Raw genomic sequence first — 13,497 nt, 5'->3', positions numbered from 1 at the left:
GTGGGTTGGGGTTTGTTGGTAGAGGGATTGGGAGGGATTTTAGGGGTAGAGGGAGTAGGAATGGGAGGGGGAGTTTGTGCTTTTTTGGTTGTTGACGGGATGGGTGGTTTAATGATAGGAAGGTTGGATTGCTTTTGGGAGGGGGGAATAGGTTGGTGAGGGGTTTTGGGGGGGGATTTTGAAGATTTGGGAGTTTTAGGGATGAAAATATCATTTTTCTTTCTCTTTGTAGGTGAAAAATTTAGTTTTGTAGGTGTAATTGGTGCTGTATAGGGTGAGTAAGTTGTAGGAGGTGAACCAGTATGGTAACCAGAGTCTGGAGAGTTATATAGGGTAGCAGCTGATTGTGGTGGAGTATTAAATTGAGATGGAGATGAATTTATAATTTTCCACTCACAGTTCAGGAGGACTTCTTGGCCGTTAAAGGATGAAGACCAAGTTGGTTTATCGAGATTGAACAATGATATTGAGTGAAGAACAGTTGTAGGAAAGTTGAAGGTTGTGGATTTTTCCATATGAGTGTTTATTGTAAGCCATTCCATTTTTAACTTGATGTTTTTAGTTCCAACTGAAATGTTCCATTTAGGTTGCTCACTAATGTTGAAGGAGTTGATAATTTGGACAGCTTCATATGGTAAAGGGTAAGTAGAAGGCGCAATAAAGCTCGTAGAATCTTTAGAATTGATTTTACTTGATTTGGGCGTTGGAAGTATTCCGTCACGAAGTGGAAGCACCATCGCTTTGATTTTCGGATCGACGATTTTCGCAAATAATTGAAAAAATGTATACAATTCGACTCCAAAAATCTTATAGAAATGTAGAGGAGATTGTCTGGAACACGTAGATACCAATTATAGTTTATCCACGATGAATTTAACATCAAAAATTACCAAACGAACGCGAGCACGTGGTAAACAAAACAAGCGCCGATCGTACCAATTTATAAACGTTGATTTCTCGGCGAAAAATAGACCAATTTCGACCAATATATTCTTGAAATGATCGCTAGACTTTTAGCTACAAGATTATACCAAATAGTAAGGCAGATGAACAATTTTGAAGAAAGGAGATCAAAATTTCGGAGAGCTCCGCCGGAAACGTCATGTAAACTACACTTGATCTTAGCCAAAAGGCCGAGAAGCGATACAGAAGAAGAGCTTTCGCCATTTTTTCACTCTACAAGTTGCATGAGAAACACACGGTTCTATTGTATCTTTTCGCGTAGAAATCATGCAACAAATGAAAAAAATCAAGCAGTACGGATAACGAAGGAATCATCCTTTACTACAATCGTCATGTCAAGCGTTCTTTCTAATCCAATGTACACCTGTTCGTAAAGAAGAACATGTTTGAAAATTCGCGCGTAATGCCGCGAAATGCGATCGTTTCATATGACGTAGGAAGCACGCGATGTCTGTCGCGAACTTGCTGCAGACGTGCTTTCTCATTGTAAAACAAACGCTTTGTGCTTGTGGGCGATAATGATTCGCATTGTATGCAAGTGCTGCAATGTCAACAAGGTCATGCTTCATGAAATCGGCAGACAAGCAGCTCAATGAACGAATTTTACACTACGAGCCGTTAAATGTCAGTGATACATAGAAATAATTACTATAAAAAGCTAAACAAACGTACGACTAAGTAAGAAAAACGTTCGCAATGCAATATCATTACTGTTAACGTCGACGATACATATTATAATTTGTATACTTTCATAATGTATATGCCGTCCGTCAAAATATACACACACGCCGGCCGTTTACGTCGTTGTTAAGTACAAGTAATTTATGTCAAATACAAGTAATTTATTCTTGCTAATAGCTGATATAAATTTCTCCTGCATCTCGCTATGCATTTTGGGATAGGTCAGTAAAAAATTTGGCAGCATGCAACCTAACCCCGAACGAACAACGAATTTATATATGTCCCAAAGCGTGGCATACACAATTGACGGACGAAAGGTCTTCTCTCTATTGTGTTCTATTTTATTTGTTCTTTTCTCCGCTTCTTCCTCCCATCGTGAGAAACGAAGGGGACGAGCGCGAACGCAGGTCCCCACTACCAGAAATTATACGCTCGAGTTACCCACGTTAGGGGTAATCGCAGGAGTCAACCCAGTCGAAGTGCAATGAAAGGGCCTCATCCTGAGAGGACCTCCTAGCTGATCAAGGTGCCTCTCGCGTCAGGTAAGTATGCTCGAACGACGCACGGCGAGCATACTTTGTACGCGAACGTACGCTCTGTGCGACACGGTTGCACCCCCCCTCCCTTTACTTTTTCACTACTTTTTGCACTTGCAACGTACCGTCTGACGGCCTTTATTGTCTTCCTTTCCGACGGCGACGACGTCTTTTCGTCTTTCGCCGACTCTGTCGAAAAGAGACGTATGTTATTTAGTTAAATGTTAAACAGTTCGTTTCTCGGTTAGTTAGTTACAGACAAAATAAATTCGCTTAGCTATTTGATTTGCTGGCTGTTTTGTTTGTTTTTTTTCGTTTGTTTAAAGTAAATGTGTTTCCCTTCCGCGAAGGGAAATGGGCCGAACTCGGAGGTAGTGCAATACCGAGACAACCCGTGGCCAGGGCGAAGCAAGCTCCAATCCCATGGCCGATATCCAAAAATCAGTTTAATATAAGAGTCGGGCATTGCCCGACATATCAGATATTAAGCTGATAAGAACAGAGATTTTTTATTATCAATAGAGAATATACATGGATTATATTTAGTTACATGTTTGTATATAGTAATAATAATAATCATTTAACATAACAATATGATTTCTTTCTTTAGGAGATAAGAAGAATTTGGAACAATAGAAGGTGTGGCTTTTACGCACAAAGATGGGCAAAAAGGAAGGTAAGTTAAGATTTAAGATGATTGAAAGAGAGAGTTTTGAGTGCTGGAGCATCAGGATAGCCATGATGTTTAAGACTTTTTATAGTAGTTGATGGAGAATAACCACATTTGGTTAGGAAAGAAGGAAGAATTGCTTCAGCTAGATTGTCAATATCACTGGTAAAACTACGGTAAGTACTAATGTCTTTTATAATGTCATTCGGAATTAAATTGTCTTGAAATAGATAACTGGCATGCAATATTATATAATTATATATGGTATGTTCATCAGTGTTCAGCTTCAAGGCATATTTTTGGCAAAAATCTTTAATTCTTTCGTCATCATATTCACGACATTGATATACATGAGCCATGGCAAGGTATGATGGTATTTCTTCATTGCAGAGGCGGCATCGACCATTGATATTCATGAATTCTGCTCGGATGCTTTCATCAAGGGATCCATCGTCATATATTTTAATGGACCTTGGAGGTTGTGCAAATTTATTATACTTTGGCACAAAGTCACGCATAGGGTTGTAGTCCTGGTTGTCAGTTGGAGCATCAGGATTAATGACAACGGTAGTTGAAGAAGAAGGTTTGTATGGGTAAGGTTGAGAGGTAAGTGGGGGATTGGATTGTGAAGTTGAGGGAATATTATGGGTGGGTTGGGATTTCTTGGTAGGGGGGTTGGGAGGAATTGTATGGGTAGAAGGACTAGGAGTGGGAGGGGAGTTTTGTGGGTTTTTAGACGTTGACGGGGTGGGTGGTTTAATGGTAGGGAGGTTGGGTTGATTTTGGGAGGAGGGAGTGGGGTGGTGAGGAGTTTTGGGGGGGGATTTTGAAAGTTTGGGAGTTTTAGGGATGAAAATATCATTTTTCTTTCTCTTTGTAGGTGAAAAATTTAGTTTTGTAGGTGTAATTGGTGCTGTATAGGGTGAGTAAGTTGTAGGAGGTGAACCAGTATGGTAACCAGAGTCTGGAGAGTTATATAGGGTAGCAGCTGATTGTGGTGGAGTATTAAATTGAGATGGAGATGAATTGTTGTTTAAAATTTTCCACTCACAGTTCAGGAGGACTTCTTGGCCGTTAAAGGATGAAGACCAAGTTGGTTTATCGAGATTGAACAATGATATTGAGTGAAGAACAGTTGTAGGAAAGTTGGAGGTTGTAGATTTGTCCATATGAGTGTTTATTGTAAGCCATTCCATTTTTAACTTGATGTTTTTAGTTCCAACTGAAATGTTCCATTTAGGTTGCTCACTAATGTTCAAGGAGTTGATAATTTGGACAGCTTCATATGGTAAAGGATAAGTAGAAGGCGAAATAAAGCTCGTAGAATCTTTAGAATTGATTTTACTTGATTTGGGTGTTGGAAGTATTCCGTCACGAAGTGGAAGCACCATCGCTTGATTTTCGGATCGACGATTTTCGCAAATATTTGAAAAAATTTATACAATTTGATTCCAAAAATCTTGTAGAAATGTAGAGGAGATTGTCTGGAACACGCAGATACCAAATATAGTTGATCCACGATGAATTTAACAGCAAAAAATACCAAATGAACGCGAGCACGTGGTAAACAAAACAACCGCCGATCGCATCAATTTATATACTTTGATTTCTCGACGAAAAATAGACCAATTTCGACCAATATATTCTTGAAATGATCGCTAGACTTTTAGCTACAAGATTATACCAAAAAGTAAGGCAGATGAACAATTTTGAAGAAAGGAGATCAAAATTTCGGAGAGCTCCGCCGGAAACGTCATGTAATCTACACTTGATCTTGTTTTGGGTGGGGACCGGGTAGGTTACGAAGTCGGGGGTGCAATGACTACGAACCCTTAAGTGCAAGACCGGTACACTCAGGGAGGCCGCTACAAGCGACGCAGATCGACAGAGGATGTGAACCTCTCCCCCGCGGACAGAACCGACAGAGAACAGAAAGGAAAGATCCAGGATCTTTCGACGATACTAAGCCCTGGCATAAATGCCAGAACTTTGACAAAACGAACGAGAATCACGAGACGAGATGTTGAAAAGAGGACAGCGAGCTGTCTTTTCGTAATCTACGCTACGTACTACGAACGGGCTATCCGGCAGTGCAACCAGTAAAGGCGACCCCCATCAGCACCTGTCCCACAAATTACCAACATTCAAGACACAAAATCTTTACAAAAGGATACCGTGTTGTCGTCGGTGATGGTGCCGATAAGACCACGAAGCAACCATTCTTCCTCGAACTTCGTCAATAGGCAGTGGCGATGTTCTAGTTTCACCGCGAATCGGAAGGTCGACTTCGCCATCCGCAATACGGAGGAGGCATCGGGAGAGAGACGGTCGAACCTGCATCGATTGCGGTGAAGCCACAGATGATGACGGAAAATACCCAAGAGGGCATTCACGGCAGCGGGGGTCTTCTTCGCGTCCGGGAATCCGAAGAGGATGGTGGAGATAGAAAGGGGAGTGGGTATGTTTAAGGACGCCAGAAGAGGATTCATCCAGGCCCAAACAGTCTTGGCGATGTCACAAGAACAGAAGAGATGAAGAGCAGTCTCGATCTCTCCGCAGAAACAGTTACCATCAACTCTCATTCCGAACCGAAGCAAGCGGTCCGCGGTGGCAAGGCGGCCATGAAAGTTATAATAGTTGGTGTCGGCGACAGAGCGGACAAAGCGCCATAAGGACAAAGAGCGCCACACAGATGGCCAGTGAATGTGAATCTGTTGCGCAGAAAATTTCTCAATGGCTTTATGAGGAGCCAAGACACTGTTTAACAGAAGGGAGTAAGTTCGCCCAGCAGTAAGTTCCGCCAGCGGAATAGGAGTGGCATTGATATGCCCGACCGACCACGTATTATCTACAAAACGGCCCTTTAGTTGCACCCAGGTGTGTACAACGGACTGGTAAAACTTGGGGAGTTTCTTTATTAAGTAGGCCGGAATAGTTTCCCGTGAGAAAAAGGTGACAAGATCTTGTTTAAAGACTTGTCGCAGGTAGAGAGAGAACAAGGACGGCCAAGGGACAGTGTGTTGCGAAAGCAATAAACGTCGTATCCAAATAGAACGTAGAGATAAAATTTTCGTACCAACATGCACGATCCCCAAACCCCCTTGAAGACGGGGAGCGACGGCAGAGCTGCGCGCAATCGGTTCTTTATTTTTATTCCAGATAAAAGGGAATAATAATTTATTAATAGCATGCATGACAGTTTTGGGCATGTCAAAGATTGTTCCTTGATACCAAAATATACTTAGGCCTAAGGTGTTCGCCAGCAGAGTTCGTCCTTGTAACGAAAGGGTACGTTTGGACCAAGATGTTAATTTTATTTTGAATTTCTGAACAAGCGTGTCCCAGTCCGGTAGAACGGAATTCCCAACACGACATCCCAAAATAATCAAAGAGTCGGACGTCCAGTTTAGAGCAACGGGTAAGTTCGTCCTTGAGACCCAAGAACCAAAAAGGAGACCCTCCGTCTTGTCTAGGTTTAGCTTTGCGCCGGTGGCAGTGGCAAAACGATCACAAATATTTAGTAATGTAAGCAGGCTGGCATCGTCCATGACGAGACAAGTAGTATCGTCTGCGTATTGTAGAATTTTCACAGTTTCTCCATTGGGTAGAGGAAAACCAGTGATATCAGCAGATTCTTGAATCGCTCGGGAAAGCGGTTCGGCAGCCAGAATATATAATAGTGGAGAAAGAGGACAACCCTGCCGCACTCCTCGGGAAATAGCAAAAGGACCTCCGAGAGCACCGTTAATTGATATACGCGAATATAGTGTGGTATAAAGCAGACGAACCCACGTTCGGAAGGAAGGTCCGAAATTCATAGTAATCAAGACTTTTTGTAAGAAGTCCCAATCCACGCGATCAAAAGCCTTTTCTTGGTCAAGGGATATCAGAGTTCCCCCGAGGTTAGATAAATTAGCATGGTCCAAGCAGTCTTGCACCAAGCGCACTACCTCGCCAGAAAAGCGTCCCGGAACGCCACATGTCTGGCATGGAGACACGACACTAGGGAGGACCTTGGCCAAGCGGCCAGTAAGAACTTTCGACAGGATCTTGTAGTCGGAGCAGAGCAAGGTAATCGGACGCCAGTTCTTTGGGTCTAATTTGTCCCCTTTTTTGTACAGCAGCGAGATCACACCTGTACGTTGAGACAAGGATAGTTTACCGTCTCTAAAAGATGCATTTAGCACCGATACTAGGTCGGGACCCAGCAGGGTCCAAAAGGCACGGTAGAACTCATAGGTGAGGCCATCCACCCCCGGAGATTTATTAGTGGCGAAAGAATTCAGAGCAGCAGTACACTCCTCCATAGTAAGGGCTCCCTCACATAGGGCGGCATCCACAGGGGACAGTTTATGTTGAATTCTGTCCAGGAAAAAGGTTTGTTCTGCTGGATCTAAGTGGGCAGCAGTAAAAAGGGCAGTGTAAAATAACATCCACACATGCAGTATGCCGCAGAGTTCTGACTATACGGCCGTGGATATCCTTGATCGCATGCATCATATTGCGTACTGCATGTGTTTTCTCGCGTTGAAAGAAATAGGTAGAGGATATCTCCCCCTCCTCAGCCCAACGTTCTCGGGCACGTAAACGCGCTCCAGCCGCTTTGCGTTGATAGTGCTCGCATAATTCGTCCTCTACAGCTCTGATCTCTTCGGCCACATCATCACCCGCGTCACGACGTGTAGCAAGGAAATGAAGATGACTGCTGAGAGTGCGGTAAGTGTCCTTCTGTCTTGCCGCGATGTCGGTGGCAAATTCTTGAGTTAGTTGGCGAACGAGGCTCTTGCCAACGTCCCACCACACTGGTAGTGAAGGGTAGTGGATCTGCTCCTTTTGCCAGTCCGTCCAGAAATTCTTTATTAATTTGATATATAATTCATTATTTAATAGGGTTTTATTAAATTTCCAGTAGCCCCCACGCCCGCGTCCGAAGAGAGAAAGAAAGATAGACATAAGAATGGTCACTATGAAAGTAGGGCAGAATGGAGATTTCCTTAACACATGGCGCCAAGAAAGATGACAACCAGAACATGTCAAGGCGTGATCCAACTTGTCCATTGCGACGAGACCAGGTGTAGGAACGGTCATAGGGGTGGCGAGTTCTCCACATGTCCACGAGATTTAGTTCATTAGTAAGGGTGGCTAGGGTGTGTGGCCAATTATATGCCCACGGTGAAGTAGGGTTGCATCCAGTGCGGTCGATAAGTGGATCGACCACCGTATTAAAGTCTCCGCCAACGATCGTAGGGAGAGTGACATCCAGTAAGGGAAGAATAGACTGAAAAAATGCAATGCCAGGGTTCTTCTGGTTAGGACCATAGACGTTAACGAGCTGGAAAGGTGTAGAATGGAAAGAGAAATGGATAACTTGCAACCGACCCTGCGAGTCGGCTGAAGAAGAGAGAACGGAAAGAGAAGGGTGATAAAGAACGGCAACGCCCGCGAACGGTCGTGCCGGGGAAGAAAGAACTTTGTACATTGACTTGTTGTTATCGTGGCGATTTTCATCGTCGATCCATCGTTCAAACTCTGTTTGACTTGTGGCATGAGTTTCTTGCAGGCACACGATCATGGGCGAGAAACAAGAAAGCCAGGAAAATAATACGGACCTCTGTTGCGAATTGCGGAGGCCTTGGCAATTCAATGTAATAATAGTAATTGGTGATGATGAATAAGTCATTGTGAAAAGGTTAGAGGCAAGCAAAGGAAAAGAAAAAAGAAAAACAAAAGAAAAAAGGAAAAAGAAAAGGAAAAAAAGAAAAAAGAAAAAAGAAAAAGTTCAAAAAGAAAAGGAAAAGACAAAAATTGTCTAAAAAGTTAATAAGATGGAGAGCCCCCCTGAGTGGGAAGCACTGCCGCCAATTTATATAAAGCGTCTGCGTCGTGTGCCACGGCACCAGCAGATTCATTGCGGTTCACAGGTCGTTTGTCTTTCCTGAGTGAAAGTCGTACGGGACGAGGAGCAGGCGAGTTGGGCAGCTCAGCCTCTGAAACAGTGGCGAAGGAATCACCATCATCGCTGGGATATTCATCCTCGCCAAGGTCTAGGTAGTCGGCTGGGTCCATTTGGTCTACTTCCGATTGCTGTGACTCTTTGTCGTCACCACTATTATCATTTTCATCATTAGCATCGTTATCATCGTAATCGTCATTATCATCATTATCGTCATTTTCATCATTATCGTCATTATCAACATTATCACTATTAGCATCCTTATCATCATCGCCATCCAGGTTCGTATTCGTGTTTGTCTCGTCGTCCATGTCCGATTCATCATTATCATCATCATCATCCTCGTCGGTGTCCGCAGGAAGGGGCACAGTTTCAGGAGGGGATTCCGTGCTCATGGGATCCGGTGTGACAGCAATGTCACCAACGTCCAAGTCATCGGGCGTTGCACGTTTCTCCTCTGGCTGCGGCGAGTGAGTAGGCGAATGGCGTCGTTTCCCACGTCGTCGAACGGGGCTGGAAACGGTCGATGGGGAAGACTCCGTGTTGACAGTGCCGCCCCCCCCAGAAGGGGCAGAAAGGGCAGGCAAGGCAGAAGAGGCAGATTCCGGAGCGCCAGAGACGCAGGCAGGAGCCGACTGGGCACTACTATTATTAATATTTAATAAGGGAGTGGATGGCCCGGTACTCTCGGAGGTGTTGAAAGGCAAAGGACCACTCCTCGTAACCGCAGCATACGAGCGCGAAGGAGCGGAAGGTACAGAAGACTCTGTAGTATTATTATTGCTACCGTTAGTAGCAGCATCGTTATCGTTGTTATGATAACTATCCAGGGCAGCTCGAAAAGACGGACAGTCAGCGATGACGTGTCCCTCTTTGTGGCATTTGAAACACACGGGTTTTTGGCCACTGTATTTCACCACGCACCAATGTCCTGCAATACGAAGGCGTGCAGGGATGTTGGAAGTTATCTTCATGAGCACGTTGTGCTCACCGGTATATATTTTCTCATGCAGCACCGATTTGATCGTCTTGATGCCGCCACTGTAAGGTGCAAGTGCCCTGGTGATGGCTTCATCAGGGATGCCATAAGAAAGACGGAGATGTAGACCCACGTGAATGGGGAAACTGATCGAAATTCCACGGGCTTTCCATGCACGAGGAAGTCTTGGTTGGAGAAAGCTTGCATTTGGCGAGCGTTATTGAAAGTTAGGCGATATCGCTCCGGTGAGATTTGAACGACCGCTTCGATAGTTGAAGACAACTCCCGTGTCTTTAAAAGATTTATCACATCCTTGGCTCCCTTTTTAGGAAGGGGGCAGTCAGGATGGAGAATGATATCGACTGTTCTTGAAGCATACGGTATCATTATTAAATATTAGTTAATCCGTTCAAAAGAATATCAAACGGGGCGTATGAAAATTAAAATGCATGCAATCATGCATTCAATTCATACAAACAAGAAGGCAGGCGTTTATGGCAGAAAACGCCCAAAGCAGAAAAGTCTTCGGTCAAACAGACCAAAATAATAGTAGAAAGTATAGGACACGCTTACACCAGTAGAAATATAACAACTAGTGCAAAACACTCAGGATATTAGCGTATCTTCAAGCAAAAGACGCTCGACTACGCCCACGAATAATATATAACGCCGCGTAAATATACAACGGCAAAAGGCCAAATAGTGAGAAAATCTACAGTTAGATATGATATTCACCGTAGAACAGAAAGGCAAAAGGCAAAATACGCTAGTCTAAAACAAACTAGCAAAAAACAAGGCAAAAAATAGGCAGAAACGAAGCAAACAAACAACGTGCTTCGCGAAAAGTATAATAGCTTGAACGGCAAAGGTCCAAGCAAATCAAATGATAAATTAAGCAAAGCTGAATGACAGCAATCAGCGTTAAGGCAAAGATAAACTAATAGAAAATACGAGCAAGAAGTTATAAAACAACGCCCGATCAAAGTACAAACGACCTTCGATAAACGATCGTTCTTTAGAGTAAGATAAACGTTCGAGCAAATATAAAACTCGAAAGCACACAGTATATAGCAGTTCCTACTTATAGCAGAAACCAAAAAGAATATAAATCACACGTGAAGTCTTGTAGCTTCGCAAAAACAAGTCGAGGAAGAAAGCTTCCCGATAACAAAATGGCGATAAGCACGCGAAATATAAGAAGGAACACTGAAGGTGTCAGAACGTGGCCAAACCACCCCCCGACTAGACCCTAGCAACAAGAAAAGAGGAAAGACCCCCTCCTGTTCGGTTGCCCCCTAAATGGGCCCCCTAATAAGGAACTACCAGAAAACAAATACAAAATATAACAATTTACAAACAAGGAACGAACTCACAGTTTTGAAGACGATATTGAATATGATTACGAACAACGAACGATCACAACGCGCAGACTCCGAAACAGCAGATCTCGACAGGTCACCGTGTCTGTTAGCAGCTACACTTGATCTTAGCCAAAAGGCCGAGAAGCGATACAGAAGAAGAGCTTTCGCCATTTTTTCACTCTACAAGTTGCATGAGAAACACACGGTTCTATTGTATCTTTTCGCGTAGAAATCATGCAACAAATGAAAAAAATCAAGCAGTACGGATAACGAAGGAATCATCCTTTACTACAATCGTCATGTCAAGCGTTCTTTCTAATCCAATGTACACCTGTTCGTAAAGAAGAACATGTTTGAAAATTCGCGCGTAATGCCGCGAAATGCGATCGTTTCATATGACGTAGGAAGCACGCGATGTCTGTCGCGAACTTGCTGCAGACGTGCTTTCTCATTGTAAAACAAACGCTTTGTGCTTGTGGGCGATAATGATTCGCATTGTATGCAAGTGCTGCAATGTCAACAAGGTCATGCTTCATGAAATCGGCAGACAAGCAGCTCAATGAACGAATTTTACACTACGAGCCGTTAAATGTCAGTGATACATAGAAATAATTACTATAAAAAAGCTAAACAAACGTACGACTAAGTAAGAAAAACGTTCGCAATGCAATATCATTACTGTTAACGTCGACGATACATATTATAATTTGTATACTTTCATAATGTATATGCCGTCCGTCAAAATATACACACACGCCGGCCGTTTACGTCGTTGTTAAGTACAAGTAATTTATGTCAAATACAAGTAATTTATTCTTGCTAATAGCTGATATAAATTTCTCCTGCATCTCGCTATGCATTTTGGGATAGGTCAGTAAAAAATTTGGCAGCATGCAACCTAACCCCGAACGAACAACGAATTTATATATGTCCCAAAGCGTGGCATACACAATTGACGGACGAAAGGCCCTCTTCTCTCTATTGTGTTCTATTTTATTTGTTCTTTTTCTCCGCTTCTTCCTCCCATCGTGAGAAACGAAGGGGACGAGCGCGAACGCAGGTCCCCACTACCAGAAATTATACGCTCGAGTTACCCACGTTAGGGGTAATCGCAGGAGTCAACCCAGTCGAAGTGCAATGAAAGGGCCTCATCCTGAGAGGACCTCCTAGCTGATCAAGGTGCCTCTCGCGTCAGGTAAGTATGCTCGAACGACGCACGGCGAGCATACTTTGTACGCGAACGTACGCTCTGTGCGACACGGTTGCACCCCCTCCCTTTACTTTTTCACTACTTTTTGCACTTGCAACGTACCGTCTGACGGCCTTTATTGTCTTCCTTTCCGACGGCGACGACGTCTTTTCGTCTTTCGCCGACTCTGTCGAAAAGAGACGTATGTTATTTAGTTAAATGTTAAACAGTTCGTTTCTCGGTTAGTTAGTTACAGACAAAATAAATTCGCTTAGCTATTTGATTTGCTGGCTGTTTTGTTTGTTTTTTTTCGTTTGTTTAAAGTAAATGTGTTTCCCTTCCGCGAAGGGAAATGGGCCGAACTCGGAGGTAGTGCAATACCGAGACAACCCGTGGCCAGGGCGAAGCAAGCTCCAATCCCATGGCCGATATCCAAAAATCAGTTTAATATAAGAGTCGGGCATTGCCCGACATATCAGATATTAAGCTGATAAGAACAGAAATTAACTTTTATTTCATTTGAAAGATTAACAAAGAATAAAGATAGTTACATAATATTATATAGTTACGCTAATAACATAGGTAATAAAGATAATTGTAAATATTGTACATATAGATGTAAATATTGTATATATGATAATAGAGAAACATAGCAAATAGGAGGTGTGGCTTTTATGCACAAAGATGAAAAAGAAAGGTGTTAAGTTTTAAGATGATTGAAAGAGAGAATTTTGAGTGCAGGAGCATCAGGATAACCATGATCCTTAAGACTTTTTATAGTAATTGATGAAGAATAACCACATTTGGTTAGGAAAGAAGGAAGAATTGTTTCAGCTAGATTGTCAATATCACTGGTAAAACTACGGTAAGTACTAATGTCTTTTATAATGTCATTCGGAATTAAATTGTCTTGAAATAGATAACTGGCATGCAATATTATATAATTATATATGGTATGTTCGCCAGTGTTCAGCTTCAAGGCATATTTTTGGCAAAAATCTTTAATTCTTTCGTCATCAAATTCGCGACATTGATATACATGAGCCATGGCAAGGTATGATGGTATTTCTTCATTGCAGAGCGTATCGACCATTGATATTCATGAATTCTGCTCAATGCTTTCATCAAGGGATCCATCGTCATATATTTTAATGGATCTTGGAGG

The 13,497-nt window shown here is 42.9% G+C and overlaps 5 non-coding genes across 5 annotated transcripts; all 5 read right to left on the bottom strand.

Moving 5' to 3' along the window:
• Positions 1-962: 962 nt before the first annotated feature.
• On the bottom strand, positions 963-1,145 carry LOC124450163. The gene has a single exon (XR_006949886.1). It is a non-coding gene; the product is annotated as a U2 spliceosomal RNA (small nuclear RNA).
• An 885-nt stretch (positions 1,146-2,030) lies between these two features.
• On the bottom strand, positions 2,031-2,194 carry LOC124449895. The gene has a single exon (XR_006949660.1). It is a non-coding gene; the product is annotated as a U1 spliceosomal RNA (small nuclear RNA).
• Positions 2,195-2,529: 335 nt separating this feature from the next.
• Positions 2,530-2,717, bottom strand: LOC124450105. The gene has a single exon (XR_006949859.1). It is a non-coding gene; the product is annotated as a U2 spliceosomal RNA (small nuclear RNA).
• Positions 2,718-12,182: 9,465 nt separating this feature from the next.
• Positions 12,183-12,346, bottom strand: LOC124449893. Its single transcript, XR_006949658.1, has one exon. It is a non-coding gene; the product is annotated as a U1 spliceosomal RNA (small nuclear RNA).
• Positions 12,347-12,679: 333 nt separating this feature from the next.
• On the bottom strand, positions 12,680-12,871 carry LOC124450100. Its single transcript, XR_006949855.1, has one exon. It is a non-coding gene; the product is annotated as a U2 spliceosomal RNA (small nuclear RNA).
• Between the last annotated feature and the right edge of the window lie 626 nt (positions 12,872-13,497).

This window comes from Xenia sp. Carnegie-2017, unplaced genomic scaffold (genome assembly GCF_021976095.1).
Source record: "Xenia sp. Carnegie-2017 unplaced genomic scaffold, XeniaSp_v1 HiC_scaffold_23, whole genome shotgun sequence".
Classification (NCBI taxonomy): domain Eukaryota; kingdom Metazoa; phylum Cnidaria; class Anthozoa; order Malacalcyonacea; family Xeniidae; genus Xenia; species Xenia sp. Carnegie-2017.
This window is presented reverse-complemented; position numbering and strand designations above follow the sequence as displayed.